The sequence below is a fragment of the Oratosquilla oratoria genome, unplaced genomic scaffold (assembly GCF_046742065.1).
Source record: "Oratosquilla oratoria isolate Oo_2021 unplaced genomic scaffold, ASM4674206v1 SCAFFOLD95, whole genome shotgun sequence".
NCBI lineage: Eukaryota > Metazoa > Arthropoda > Malacostraca > Stomatopoda > Squillidae > Oratosquilla > Oratosquilla oratoria.
In genome coordinates, this window is record NW_027467759.1 from 407,662 (window position 1) to 420,099 (window position 12,438).

The window sequence follows — 12,438 nt, forward strand, 5'->3', positions numbered from 1 at the left end:
TAGTTACCTACAGTCTCAGTTTCTTACTGCATTAAATCAAGATTAATGACATTCTCCTCCTCCTCTCTAGAACCTTTAGCACCAAAATTTCTTATCATGTCATCAGTGGGCTGAAAGTTTACACATGACTGATAATAATGAACCAACCCATACCTTATCTGCAACAATGCCTCTACCAACCTAACCTTTAGACGATTTCTCAGTTTCGAGTGAACAACATTCATTTGAGAGAAAAAAAATTCTACTGAGGCATTTGAAAATGGAAGGGACAATAATGCCAGTACGAGGCCTGAAATGTTTGGGAACATTTTTTGTCCTGTAGAATTTTCCCTTTCATTTACCTCAGTCCAAAAACTTACTACATTACCCAAGCAACTTTTAGGCCACTGCTGAAGACACATTGAACTCCATTTATTTTCAAGACCATCTAGATCCTCAAAGGTAGACTGATACCAATCAGAGCAACAGGGTCTTTAATCTGCGATGTGGCAATGGAAGGATGGAAATTTTTCAACATCATAAGTATCTCAACATTATCAGGTAAGCGCATCTGAACTTGTTTTATGAGTTCAACCACAAACTCTTTACACTGCTCTTTGATATAGTGAACTTGAGCTACAGTTAAAGAACAAGCAGATGCATATGTGGTGAACTCATATCCAAAGTTCATTGCCTCACATGGCACAACATGATCCAGAAATTTAAGTTTGGGTAGGTTTTCATCAGAACATTTTGACAAGTGCTTTCCATTTACTACAATGTTCATTTGATTACGATACATTGCAATGAGATCCTGTGTTACTTTTGTGACATCTGCAGTTTGTGACTGGAAATCTTATTAACACTATTTCTTTCAGAGTTTTTCTGACAAACAACAAATACAATTTATTCTGGTCATCTCTGTATGCATCAGACAGGGTTTTTGCTGTGTAACAACGTTCTTTGGAAGCACTCAGGTCAAAATGAAGCTTTAGAGCCTCCCACTGATCGATAATTATACTAACTGCTTCCAACCTTGCCAACCAGCGTGTGCCTGCCAGTCCCGGCACCTTCTTAGGTACACTGTTTTCTAACACTCTGTATATAGCCTGATACTCATTAGTCCTCTTAGAACTAGTAGAAAACCAATTATGAGTTTCTCTAACTACAAAATCAACAATTATAGGAAGGCATTCAGAAGCCTTACTGGCAGCAAGGTTAAGAGAGTGACACACACACCTAAACAGATTATCAACTCTTAAAAGTGTTGAGAGTGAATGAGTTCGACCAATCATCGAACTGGCTCCATCAGTCCCTAGGCCTATCATTTTTTTCACATCTAGGCCGTCCTCTGCCAAGCATCTTTTAACAGTTTGATAGAGAGTATCAGCTGTAGCATTTTCTATTGGTAGTAGACGATAGAAAGTGTCCACTACAGACTTTTTACTTGTACTGTAAAAATGAATGCAAAGGGCAAGGCAAGATATATTTGCTTCGTTGGTACTCTCATCAACCACCAAGCTAAAAAATTGGTCTCCAATTTCATTTCTTAATTTAACAGCAAAAGATGGAGCAATGACATTTCTGAAGACGTGCACATTTAGCATGATGCATTCTGAAATCTTGTAATGTGCGTGATTTCATATCCAACTTAGGCAAAAGTTCACCCAAATGATCTACTGATAAAGCTGAGGCATGTTCAGCAATTTTGACTGGATCTCTCTCTATGGGACGCATAGCATCTTTGATGGACCTCTGGCTCTTGCTTGTAGAGGATTTAGTGTTATCCACGTGTTTCTTGCTAAGAGAGTGACCAATCACGGATTTCATGTGCGCTTGAAAGGAATTTCCGCAAACTTTGCATCGTGCTTTGCTTGCATCACCTGGGACTGACTGCAGCCAACCTAAAACCAAGAAGTCAAAGTTCTCTGATAAACATACAATAGTTATACCATTTCATCCTGCAGTAATTTATATTACGACTACATAAGCACTGAGAAAACGTAGATCTAGCCTAGCGTACACCACACCTTGGTAAAGTAAAATTATCCAGCGGTAATCAATTAATGGATATAAGGAAAGCATACATGTATCTATTTGTATATGCTCTTCATCTATTTTTAATGAGATAACTTAACAGATTCGAAATTTTTGTCTTTACCTTTAAAACGTAGATCATTTTCCCATGATGGACAGTACCTCTGACTGTATTTCCTTGTACTTTTGTCAGTCATCTTGACTATCACTAGCAAATAAAGTAGGTCCTACAAGCACCGGCTGTCTTGCAGACCGGTATGACTAACAGCAGCTGAGCAACATAGCTTACTGTATAACTGAAACTGTAGAGTGAAGTAAGCCTTTGGCGAGACTTCCAAAACATTCCAAGATTCAACTTGAGCCTGTTGACAAAGGAGTTGAGAGTTTCTACTGGCCAGACTGTGCTTGAACATATGACACTTTCGACATATCGCGGGGAGGGTCGACCGTACTTGAACGTATGACTCTTTCGATCTATCGTGGGGAGGGAAGAGAAAACGTTTTCGCTTGGACTGTGTCTTCATTGTTAAGAAGTAGTCCTCCTCCTCCTCCCTACCCAATCCCTTCCGAGTGCCAACTAAACGAATGATGGAGTCAGATGGACGCATGAGTTATGAAACGGACCAAATTATGATCCACCCCATTCCCAGCTTACCCATATTATGTACCACAGAATTAGTTCCAGTATTTAAAACTGACTGATTCAACACAACCTAGTTATGTATTCCAACAATACTTTTTCAAATTCTCTTATTTATGGAGAATCTTAGTTATTTGTCTGACTAATTGTTGATTCCATAGAATTTCCCACAAACTGTATGGATTCCCACAAAAAATTCCACAAATTAAGAACAAAATTGGTCTCCCCACAAACAGTCCCACGTCAGATCATTTGTTCCACAGATCTGTGGGAAAATCCCACAAAGTGGCAACAGTGGAGTTTGGTGGACGCTACGGGCGCGCATGCGCCTCACGGCCTCGACACTCCCAAAATTGCTCATTTTTTATACGAAATTTATAGTTTTGTATAGGAGTATGGGCTCCTCAACTTTACCTGGTAGGGCTTGTTTTTTAAGTTGTGCATTTTCGCGAACGAGCCTAAATTCGAAATGAAGATCGCTAAAAACGCGCACCTACGAAAAATCGAAGTTCAAATTTCGCACGTCTCAGTGACGATGTTTACCACAAACTGAAGCTGAACATGGTATTCATCGAGCAAGTCTACCTCGTTCCAGGGCAACTGCATAAGAAGGCGGAACCTATTTTTTCTTCCACTTGTTAAGGAGACGGGTCTCTTTCAATATTCACATGTAAATGGATTAGTGTTGTGATTCAATTCCAACAGTATGAAAAAAGTGATCGCCTAGCAGTCACGGAGAAAATTTAGGAGTATTTGCTCACCTGCAAAAAAAAAAAAAAAAAATCCCTATCCACTGCTTGGCACAGCATGCGGTTACCAATAATACAAAAGTTGGATATTGCATATATTATATACACCCAGGGCCTTCACATGGGGTGGGGGGGGGCATATGCCCTGGGGCGGCAATTTAGTCTGGACATGCCACCTGCTACAAGGCTGACAAAATAATTGTAATAAAACGAGGTCAAAGGAGCCCTGAATAATTGACTAATATACTAATTTTGCATTAGAATAAACTGAATATGAAACATGTTTTCCCTTACCCTTTCTGCAGTAGGGACATTAAATACAGATTTTAAATTTTCATTATTTTGCAAGCCAATAGGTGAAACAGGCTGTAAGGGATGGTGATGGGGAAGGGTGGGGGGTGGGGGGGTATCACTGAAAACTTTGCCCAGGGGTGGCACTTAGGCATGTAAGGGTTCTGCATACACTAAAGGCTCCCCCCCCCCTTACATGGGAGGTAGCTAGAAAACGAAGGCATAGAAATCGCTCCCACCCATTCCATCCCCTACATACTCCACTCCCCTCTACCCTCTTCCCTCCCTCTTATTTTGGCACCTCCTGGGGACAGGTCATCCCTGTATCTTGTCCACTGCCCTGGGTCAGAAGCGGTGTCGCAAGACGCAGCACATCCACAGCAAGGCTGCTTCATTAAATCGCCAAACCCATCTCATTCCCTCATGCAAAAATTACTGGGAGAAATCCCTTTGGGCCTGCGTCAATTTATTTCTCAAATCCCTTGCCACCATCCCCCACCACACACCCCTTCATGCATCACAGCATCATCCATACACTACCATTCTCCATTCACCCCTATCTACTGTCCTCTCCTGTCTTCAACATATGTTACCCATTCTCAGTGACCCTTTTACCCCATCCATCCATCTCATCCTAAGTCAACCCCTTATCACTCCTTCAACCTCTGCCTTCCACACCTATTTTACCAGTCTTCCTTTACTCATGTTTTTCATGTTTCCTAACCATCCCAATACTCTTTCATCAACCCTATCTCCCAACTCCCTTTCCACCCCAGTTCTCCTTGCCTCATTTCTCTATCTAGCTTAGTAACCCCCATCATACTTCTCAGGCATTTCATCTCGTATTCAAGCTCCTCTTCCTCTTATGTTCCAAGTTTGTCCCATACAGTGCTGTTGGCACAGTCATTGTACACAACTCTTAGCATCCATTCCCAAATGTCTTTCTCATTACACTTTTTAACCCCCCCCCCCAAGGCATTTACTCACCTCTCAGTCTACATTATACTTCCACTTCTTGCTTTCCCACCACATTCGCCCTGAAGCATCTAAAACTATCCATTTCCACCAGTCTTACTCGGTACTCTCTCCCAGTCTGCTGCCACTCCCCTTGTACATATCACCTTACTTTTATCCACTTTTTTTATTGCACTTCTTTCGCACACCTTCCCAAACTGTCACTAACTTCCTCAATACCTCCTCTGATCTTGGTACAAGCAGTCGTTGGCAAACAACTGGTTTATCTCCCACTTTTCTCAATTTTCTTTAACCATCTCCAATCCCTGACCCATGACCCTTGCATTCACCTCTCGCACCACCCCATCCATGTTATAAATTGAAGAGCCAGGGCAACATAACACAACCCTGATGAAGTCCCACCTTTACCTCAAACCACTCTCAATTTCTAATCCCAACACAAGCTCTACTATTGTAAAAACTCTTGACTGCTCTTAACAGCTTTCCTCCTATCCCATAAATCTGCAATACCTCCTACAGTGCCTTCCTGTCTACCCTGTCATAAGCCTTTTCCAAATCCATAAGCCCATAATACATCCTTACCTTTTCCTACAGCTTTCTCACATCTTACCACAAATCTGATCTACACAACCACCTACCTGTCCTAAACCCACACTGTTCCTCACCAGTTACTCCCTATGTTCCTCTCCTAATCCTCTCAATTAAGACCCTCCCATAAGCCTTCCCAACTACTTAAAAAGCTGATCCCTCTGAAAGTATTAATCACACTTGTCACCTTTAACCTTGTAAAGTAGAACTATACAGGCACAACTCCAGTCCTCCAGCACACTACCCTGTCCTAAACATTAAATAACCTCGCCAGCCAGTCCATCACTGTGCCTCCTTTTTTCAGACATTCTGCATGGCATCAATCCAACCCAGGTGCCTTATCTGCTCTCATCTTAACTACCTTCACTTTGTCTTCCCTTATTTCTCCTCCATTTCCCTCGCTCATCATGGTCATTTTCTTGGAGGTTCCCACTACAGCTACCTTTCCCTAGCTATCCTCCTTCACATTTAGCACTCCCTAAAATACTCTGCCCACCTTCCTCTCACTGCCTTCTCTTCCATTATAATCTCTCTATCTACACCTTTTACATTTTCTCTACCTAATTTGCCTTTCTCCAATTTCATTCCAAAACATTTTTTTATTACTTATTTTATCACTCTTACCCCATTTCATATCGGCCTCCTTTATCTTGTTTTACTTTTTACTTTGTACCTCTTCTATGATTCCCTTGTCCTAATTTATTACTGTAGTCATACTTTTATGGTGAGCTAGGGTTTCACATCCTGGAAAAGTAGTGTGCCAGGCTTTGCACATTTGCCAAAGTGATCCCTGACCTAGGGTTTGCCCGGGAATCTTCATCATAGAAATTACATAGGACTAAGAATGACTGGTCATTGATTGCAAGAATTGTATGAAAAGATTCCTAGCTCTACTATTGTAAAAACTCTGGATTGCTGTTTCCTGCTTTTTCCTGGTCTAGCTTTCCTCGTATCCCATATATCTGGAATACATCCCACAGTGCCTTCCTGTCTACCCTGTCATAAGCCTTTTCCAAATCCATAAAAGCCCATAATACATCCTTACCTTTTCCTATAGCTTTCTCACATATCTTACCACAAAAATCTGATCTACGCAACCCCCTACCTGTCCTAAACACTTCCTCACCAGTTACTCTGTTACTCTACTAATCCTCTCGATCAAGACCCTTCCATAAGCCTTCCCAACTACTTAAAAAGCTGATCCCTCTGAAACTATTACTCACACTTTTCACTTTGTAAAGTGGAACTATACAGGCACTCCTCCATTCCTCCAGCACACTACCCTCTCCTAAACATTAACCTCACCAGCCAGTCCATCACTGTACTACCTTTTTTCAGACATTCTGCATGGCATCAATCCAACCCAGGTGCCTTACATACTCTCATTTTAACTGCCTTCACTTCATCTTTCCTTATTTCTCCATTTCCCTTGCTCATCATGGTCATTTTCTTAGCGCTTCCCACTACAACTACCTTTCCCTATCTAACCTCCTTCACATTTAGCAGCCCCCTAAAATACTCTGCCCCCTAAGATACTCTGCCCGCCTTCCTCTTGCTGCCTTCTCTTCCATTATCATCTCTACATCTACACCTTTTACATTTTCTCTACTTAATTTGCCTTTCTTCAATTTCATTCCAAAACATTTTTTATTACTTAAAAGATTTGATCATACTCTTATCCCATTTCACATCAGCCTCCTTTATCTTGTTTTACTTTTTACTTTGTACCTCTTGTATGATTCCCTTGTACTAATTTATTACTGTAGTTATATTATGCTGAGCTATGGGTTTCACATCCTGGGAAAGTAGTGTGCCAGGCTTTGCACATTTACCAAAGTGATCCCTGACCTAGGGTTTGCCCGGGAATCTTTATCATAGAAATTACATAGGACTAAGAATGACTGGTCATTGATTGCAAGAATTGTTTGAAGATTCCTAGCTTGCATTGCATGGATTAGATTTAACAGTTGCATGATGCTCTTTGTAAGTAAATGTAAGTAACCACAAATTGAATGTATTGCAGGTAAGGAGAGTGCCTCGATCTTCTGAACGTGTGGAGGTTACCAGTGTGCATTTACAGAAGATTGAGAGGAGGCTGTAGTTCACAGGTAAAATGCATTTACAGTTATGACCACCTTGAATTAGTTTATGCTATGTAAAGTTTTCACTTTTGTGGTGCATTTATTATGCATTTATAAATGAAAAGTATTATTTTTTCTGGAAATTTCTCGCAAAAATGCAAACCCTAAAGGTACATCAGTATTAACTGGTTACAATTGGAATTTAGTTAATGTAGACAAGTGTTTGGATCTACATTAGTTGGAGGTGGAGAAAAACTGTGGGTTCTTCTCTTTATTCTGTTGCCTCAGTCACTGGTGCTTTCCACCAAAGCCAGTGATGGTGTGCGGCAGTTGCCAACAGTATAATTACTTTACAGTTGTATACATATTAACCCATTTAAGCCGAAAAAAAATGAAAGTAAGAATTTGATGTTGCCGCTTTGATATATGCATAATGTGAACCTAAACTGCAAACATATGATGAACATTACTCCATATGTACAATGGTTCTCATTTTATTGACGAAAATGTGTTGTTGCGCAAACGCAACGAGCGGCGTTTCGACCGCAATACATGTTGCGTAAGAAGAATTTTAAAAATGTATAAAACTCACTTTTGATACATAATTAGAATTTCCTGACTAAAAAGGAAACCTTGAATTTCTTTATTATAAACTAAAGGAAACCAAAGAATACAGCCCTTAGAGATAATACAGCTCTCGAAGTGGAGAAATGAGGTGCATGTGATAATAAAAAAGAAAAATCATGATAAAGGAATAGTACAACCTATCTTAGATATATTTTCACAGGATTCTCCTGGCCTACATGGTATGGTACTGCACTGAACACTTTTGATGCAGGTATACTTTACATTTCTGGCATATGAATACAGTCTGACTGTTACACAACCTGCAACAACAGCGTTATGGAGGATCTGATTTCACGATGTGATGCCCAACATTATCATAGCGCATTTGTGCCGTTACACCTGCAACACTGAGAACTGGTCGTGATCTTCCTGGATTACTTGGCTTTTTGCCGTGATTCTGTAGCCATTCAGTAGCAGCAGCACGTATGAATGACAACATATCCTCTTTGTAACCTCCTTCTCTTGCAAAAATCCAGGCATTGTTTACACATACTGTAAACAAGTATGTGACAATTGGAAAGTACCACTTTTTCCCACGAATTGAAGGCCTGTACTGAGCAATATTTTGATCTACCCTATCAACACCACCCATTTTCCGATTATACTGATGGATGGCATTTGGCATCAAAACATTCATACGTTTCTTCTGAGAAGCAACATAGCGTTCAGCCTTCACTAGTGGTGATACTCCATACTCAGATGATGCAATTGTTACAATGCCATTATCTTGCCAGCGTGCTGCAATTATCCCTGATTCAGCATCACAAAAATGTTCTTCAGTTCCCCTAGGTAATTTCATAAACTTTGCAGGATTTGTAAATGGGCATTTTTCGATTCGGTTTTTTCTTAGTGTGCCAGTAGCATCATGACCCATGCTCTTGATTTTTTCTACAAGTTTGAGGGATGTAAAGAAGTTATCAAAGTAAAGGGATAACTTCTTTGTTGGATAACGTTTTTCTATCACATCCAAAACATCAAGTACAACTTTTCCACCAAGTCCATAAGATGCATTAGCCTTATCCTTTGCACCATCTTTGCCTTGGTAAACAGATATATCAAAAACATAGCCATTTGGATCAGCTGCAACCCATGCTTTATAACCCCATCGTACAAGTTTTCCCCTGATGAACTGTTTTGTGGGATACCGACCAAAATAAGGTATCATTGACTCATCAATGGATATATTTATTGGCCCAAATACTTCCCCGTACTTGAGAAAGTTGCCATCCATGATGTCCATGAGGGGAGAAACTTTGCCATTTTTGTCATTTTTGGGAAGCTTTGTGTTGTCTGCAGCATGAAAATATTTCATGATCTCATCAAAGCGATCGCGGCGCATGGAGTCAGCAATAAGCTCATTATACATGTCTGGTTGTCTCTGCCAATACAGCTGCGACGTGGAACGCAACAGTAGCCTGACACTAACAAAATTCCTATGAAGGTTTTCATTTCATCACTTGTCAGCGTAAATGAATGTTTACCATTCTGTACTGCATAGTTTACAGTTTGTTTCACAAGGTGATCAATAGCTAATACATACATACATATACCAAGGCTTTTTCCCCCTTCCAAGGGAGGTAGCCAAAAAGGGAAAGGCATAAAAACACTCCCACCCATTTCATCCCTAAATACACTCCACACCCCTCCCACCCTCCCTCTCATCAGAGCACCTCCTGGATGACGGGTCATCCCTGCACCCTGCCCACCGCCCTGGGTCAGAAGCAGTGTCGCAAGACACAGCACATCCATAGCAAGGCCGCTTCATTTAATCGGCGACCCCCCTCTCCGTCCCCCCTTGCATATAAGGAGAGGACGGGGAGAAATCCCTTCGGGCTGCGTCAAAATTTACTCACACATACTACCCCACCCCCCACCCCCCCGCCCATTCCTCCTCATGCAATCACATCATCATCCATATACAACCATTCTCCACTCACCTCTGTCTTCCGTCCTCTCCCTTCCTTCCTCAACAGACATTCCCCTCTTCCCCAAAGCCCCCTTCACCCCATCCATCCACCTCATTCTAGGACGTCCCCTCATGTTCACTCCCTCCACATCTGCCTTCCATACCTCTTTTACTAGTCTTTCTTCACTCATTCTTTCCATGTGTCCAAACCATCCTAATATTCTTTCATCAACCCTATCTCCCAAATCCTTTTTCACCCCTGTTCTCCTCCTCACCTCCTCATTTCTCACTCTATCCAGCCTAGTAACCCCCACCATACTTCTCAGACACCTCATCTCAAACACATTCAAACTCCTTCTCTCTTCTTCTCTTATGTTCCACGTTTCTGCCCCATACAGTGCTGTTGGCACAATCACTCCTCTTCGCATCCATTCCCAAATGTCTATTCCTCATTACACTCCTTAAACCACCAAGGCATTTACTCGCTTCTCTCAATCTACATTCTACCTCCACCTTCACTCCACCTTTTCCTGCTACACTTGCACCCAAGTATCTAAAACTATCCACTTCCTCCAGTCGCTCTCCCTTAATGTTCACTTCCAGTCTACTGCCACTTTCACCCCTTGTACATCTCATCACCTTACTTTTACCCACATTTATCTTTAGCTTTCTTCTATCACATACTCTCCCAAACTCTGCCACCAGCTTCCTCAATCCCTCCTCTGACCCTGCCACAAGCGCAGTGTCGTCCACAAACAACAGCTGGCTCACCTCCCACTTTTCTCCATTTTCTTTAACCATCTCCAATCCCTGACCCACCACCCTAGCATTCACCTCTCGCACCACCCCATCCATGTATAAGTTGAACAGCCAGGGCGACATAATGCATCTTTGACGAAGTCCCACCTTTACTTCAAACCACTCACTCTCTCCAATAGCTAATACATCCAAGAAAAGCTCAAGGGTCTCACTAGGCTTACGTGGAATATCAGCAATTGATGGTTTATATGGGTAACATGGAACATTTGTCTTTTCTGGGAGATCCTGTGCTTTCCATTTTCTGAGTTTTATGATTTTCTTTTTCTGGGATGCTTGTCTTTCAGCATTTTCATCTACATCATCTTGCAACACTGTGGAATCTAACACTGCAAAAGCAGTTAGCTGTGTTCCGGGAAGATTAGAGATATCCACGCTTTCTTCTTCGCCAGAATCTTCATCCGTCACAGCACCATCATTTGCTGGCATGATATAAACGTCATGTGTTTCAGTTTGTTTTACCATTCCACTGGATTCATCTTCATCACTAATTTCACTCTCGTCAGACATAGTAGGTCTCTCTAGCTCGTCTAAGATCTCGTTCAAATTCATTTTCCTGAAAAAAATAATAATAATGGAATTTATATATTGTAAAATGTTTGTAGACGATATGTATGCTTTCAAGAAACAAGTTAGGCTACACAGATGTATTCATTCACTGCAATTATATGCGCAAAAAAAAAAAAATGCGTTACAAAATAACTACTTCAATGAAGAGGCCGGTGCCGATGGTTGCGTTAGCGCAACTTTTTCTTGATAAAGTTTTTACACAACTGCCATCAGTATACTATCAAAGAAAATATGGTTCAAAAGTGTTCTGTCATGAAAAGAAACATAGAAGATTCTTATGAAATAGATATGAACCAATCCCCGATGATAGTTTTCCTTACTCACCTCCTTTTTGATGAAGACATTGTATTTCAGAAAATGGAGCTTCTTTCACTTGCTTTTCCCCTCAAATGATGAGACGTGTGACATCATATGAACCTTCCACTGGGAGTTCTGGGTGTCTACTGGTATCGGAAGCAGCTACAGGATACAACATGCCGTTCTATCGGTGTAGCTCGACATCATGTTGTAGCTTGTTTCACGTTGTGTTGACGCAACGAGCAGCGTAAATGGGTTAAGTTTCTTTCAAATTATTACATTATGGAACAGCATGGTCAATACTTATTTTAGCTCTATACATCTCTACACAAAGTAGTGAATTGCATTAACTGTTATATGGCAATATTGTATGGTTGAATCTGCCAGTTTGAGATGCAAGTGTCTTGGCGGTTGAACTCGCAGGTCAAGGCAATTTGGCAGGTCACATAACAGTAGGTTCTGTTGAAGGCTTGCCACTACTACCAGGATCTGATGTAAAGTAGCTAATGCATGAGTGTATGCAAGTACAAAAGTATATATCTTTCTTGCAACAAGATAAATAAACATGGATTTGAGCAGTTTCATCATAGGAAAATACTGTAAAATTGACTTAATCATAAGAACATGGAGAAGTAGATGTATTCATTCACCTGGGCAAGATGCAATCTTGTGAAAGGGTGGTTCGCCTGCAAAGGTTGTGATAGGGGAGAGGAGTAGAGGGAAGTTGTGTTGGTAAAGTCTTTCTATAGTAGGGGTAGTACCAACTGATGATGGAACGTTTTATGTTAAGGCCATGAGGAACTCTTGATATCTGCATCACTCATAAGATCATGCAACTTGAGTGCTTTGATTTGATTATTATTCCTGTCCAATGATATGAAA

General features: G+C 41.0%; 1 long non-coding RNA gene across 1 annotated transcript in view; it reads left to right on the top strand.

Moving 5' to 3' along the window:
* The window catches only part of LOC143024132 (uncharacterized), a 65,398-nt gene extending 53,338 nt beyond the window's left edge, over positions 1 to 12,060 (top strand). Inside the window, exons 4-5 of the long non-coding RNA XR_012966265.1 lie at positions 7,283 to 7,367; positions 11,614 to 12,060. This is a non-coding gene — a long non-coding RNA (uncharacterized LOC143024132). The remainder of the gene's footprint in view (positions 1 to 7,282; positions 7,368 to 11,613) is intronic.
* Positions 12,061 to 12,438: the final 378 nt, after the last annotated feature.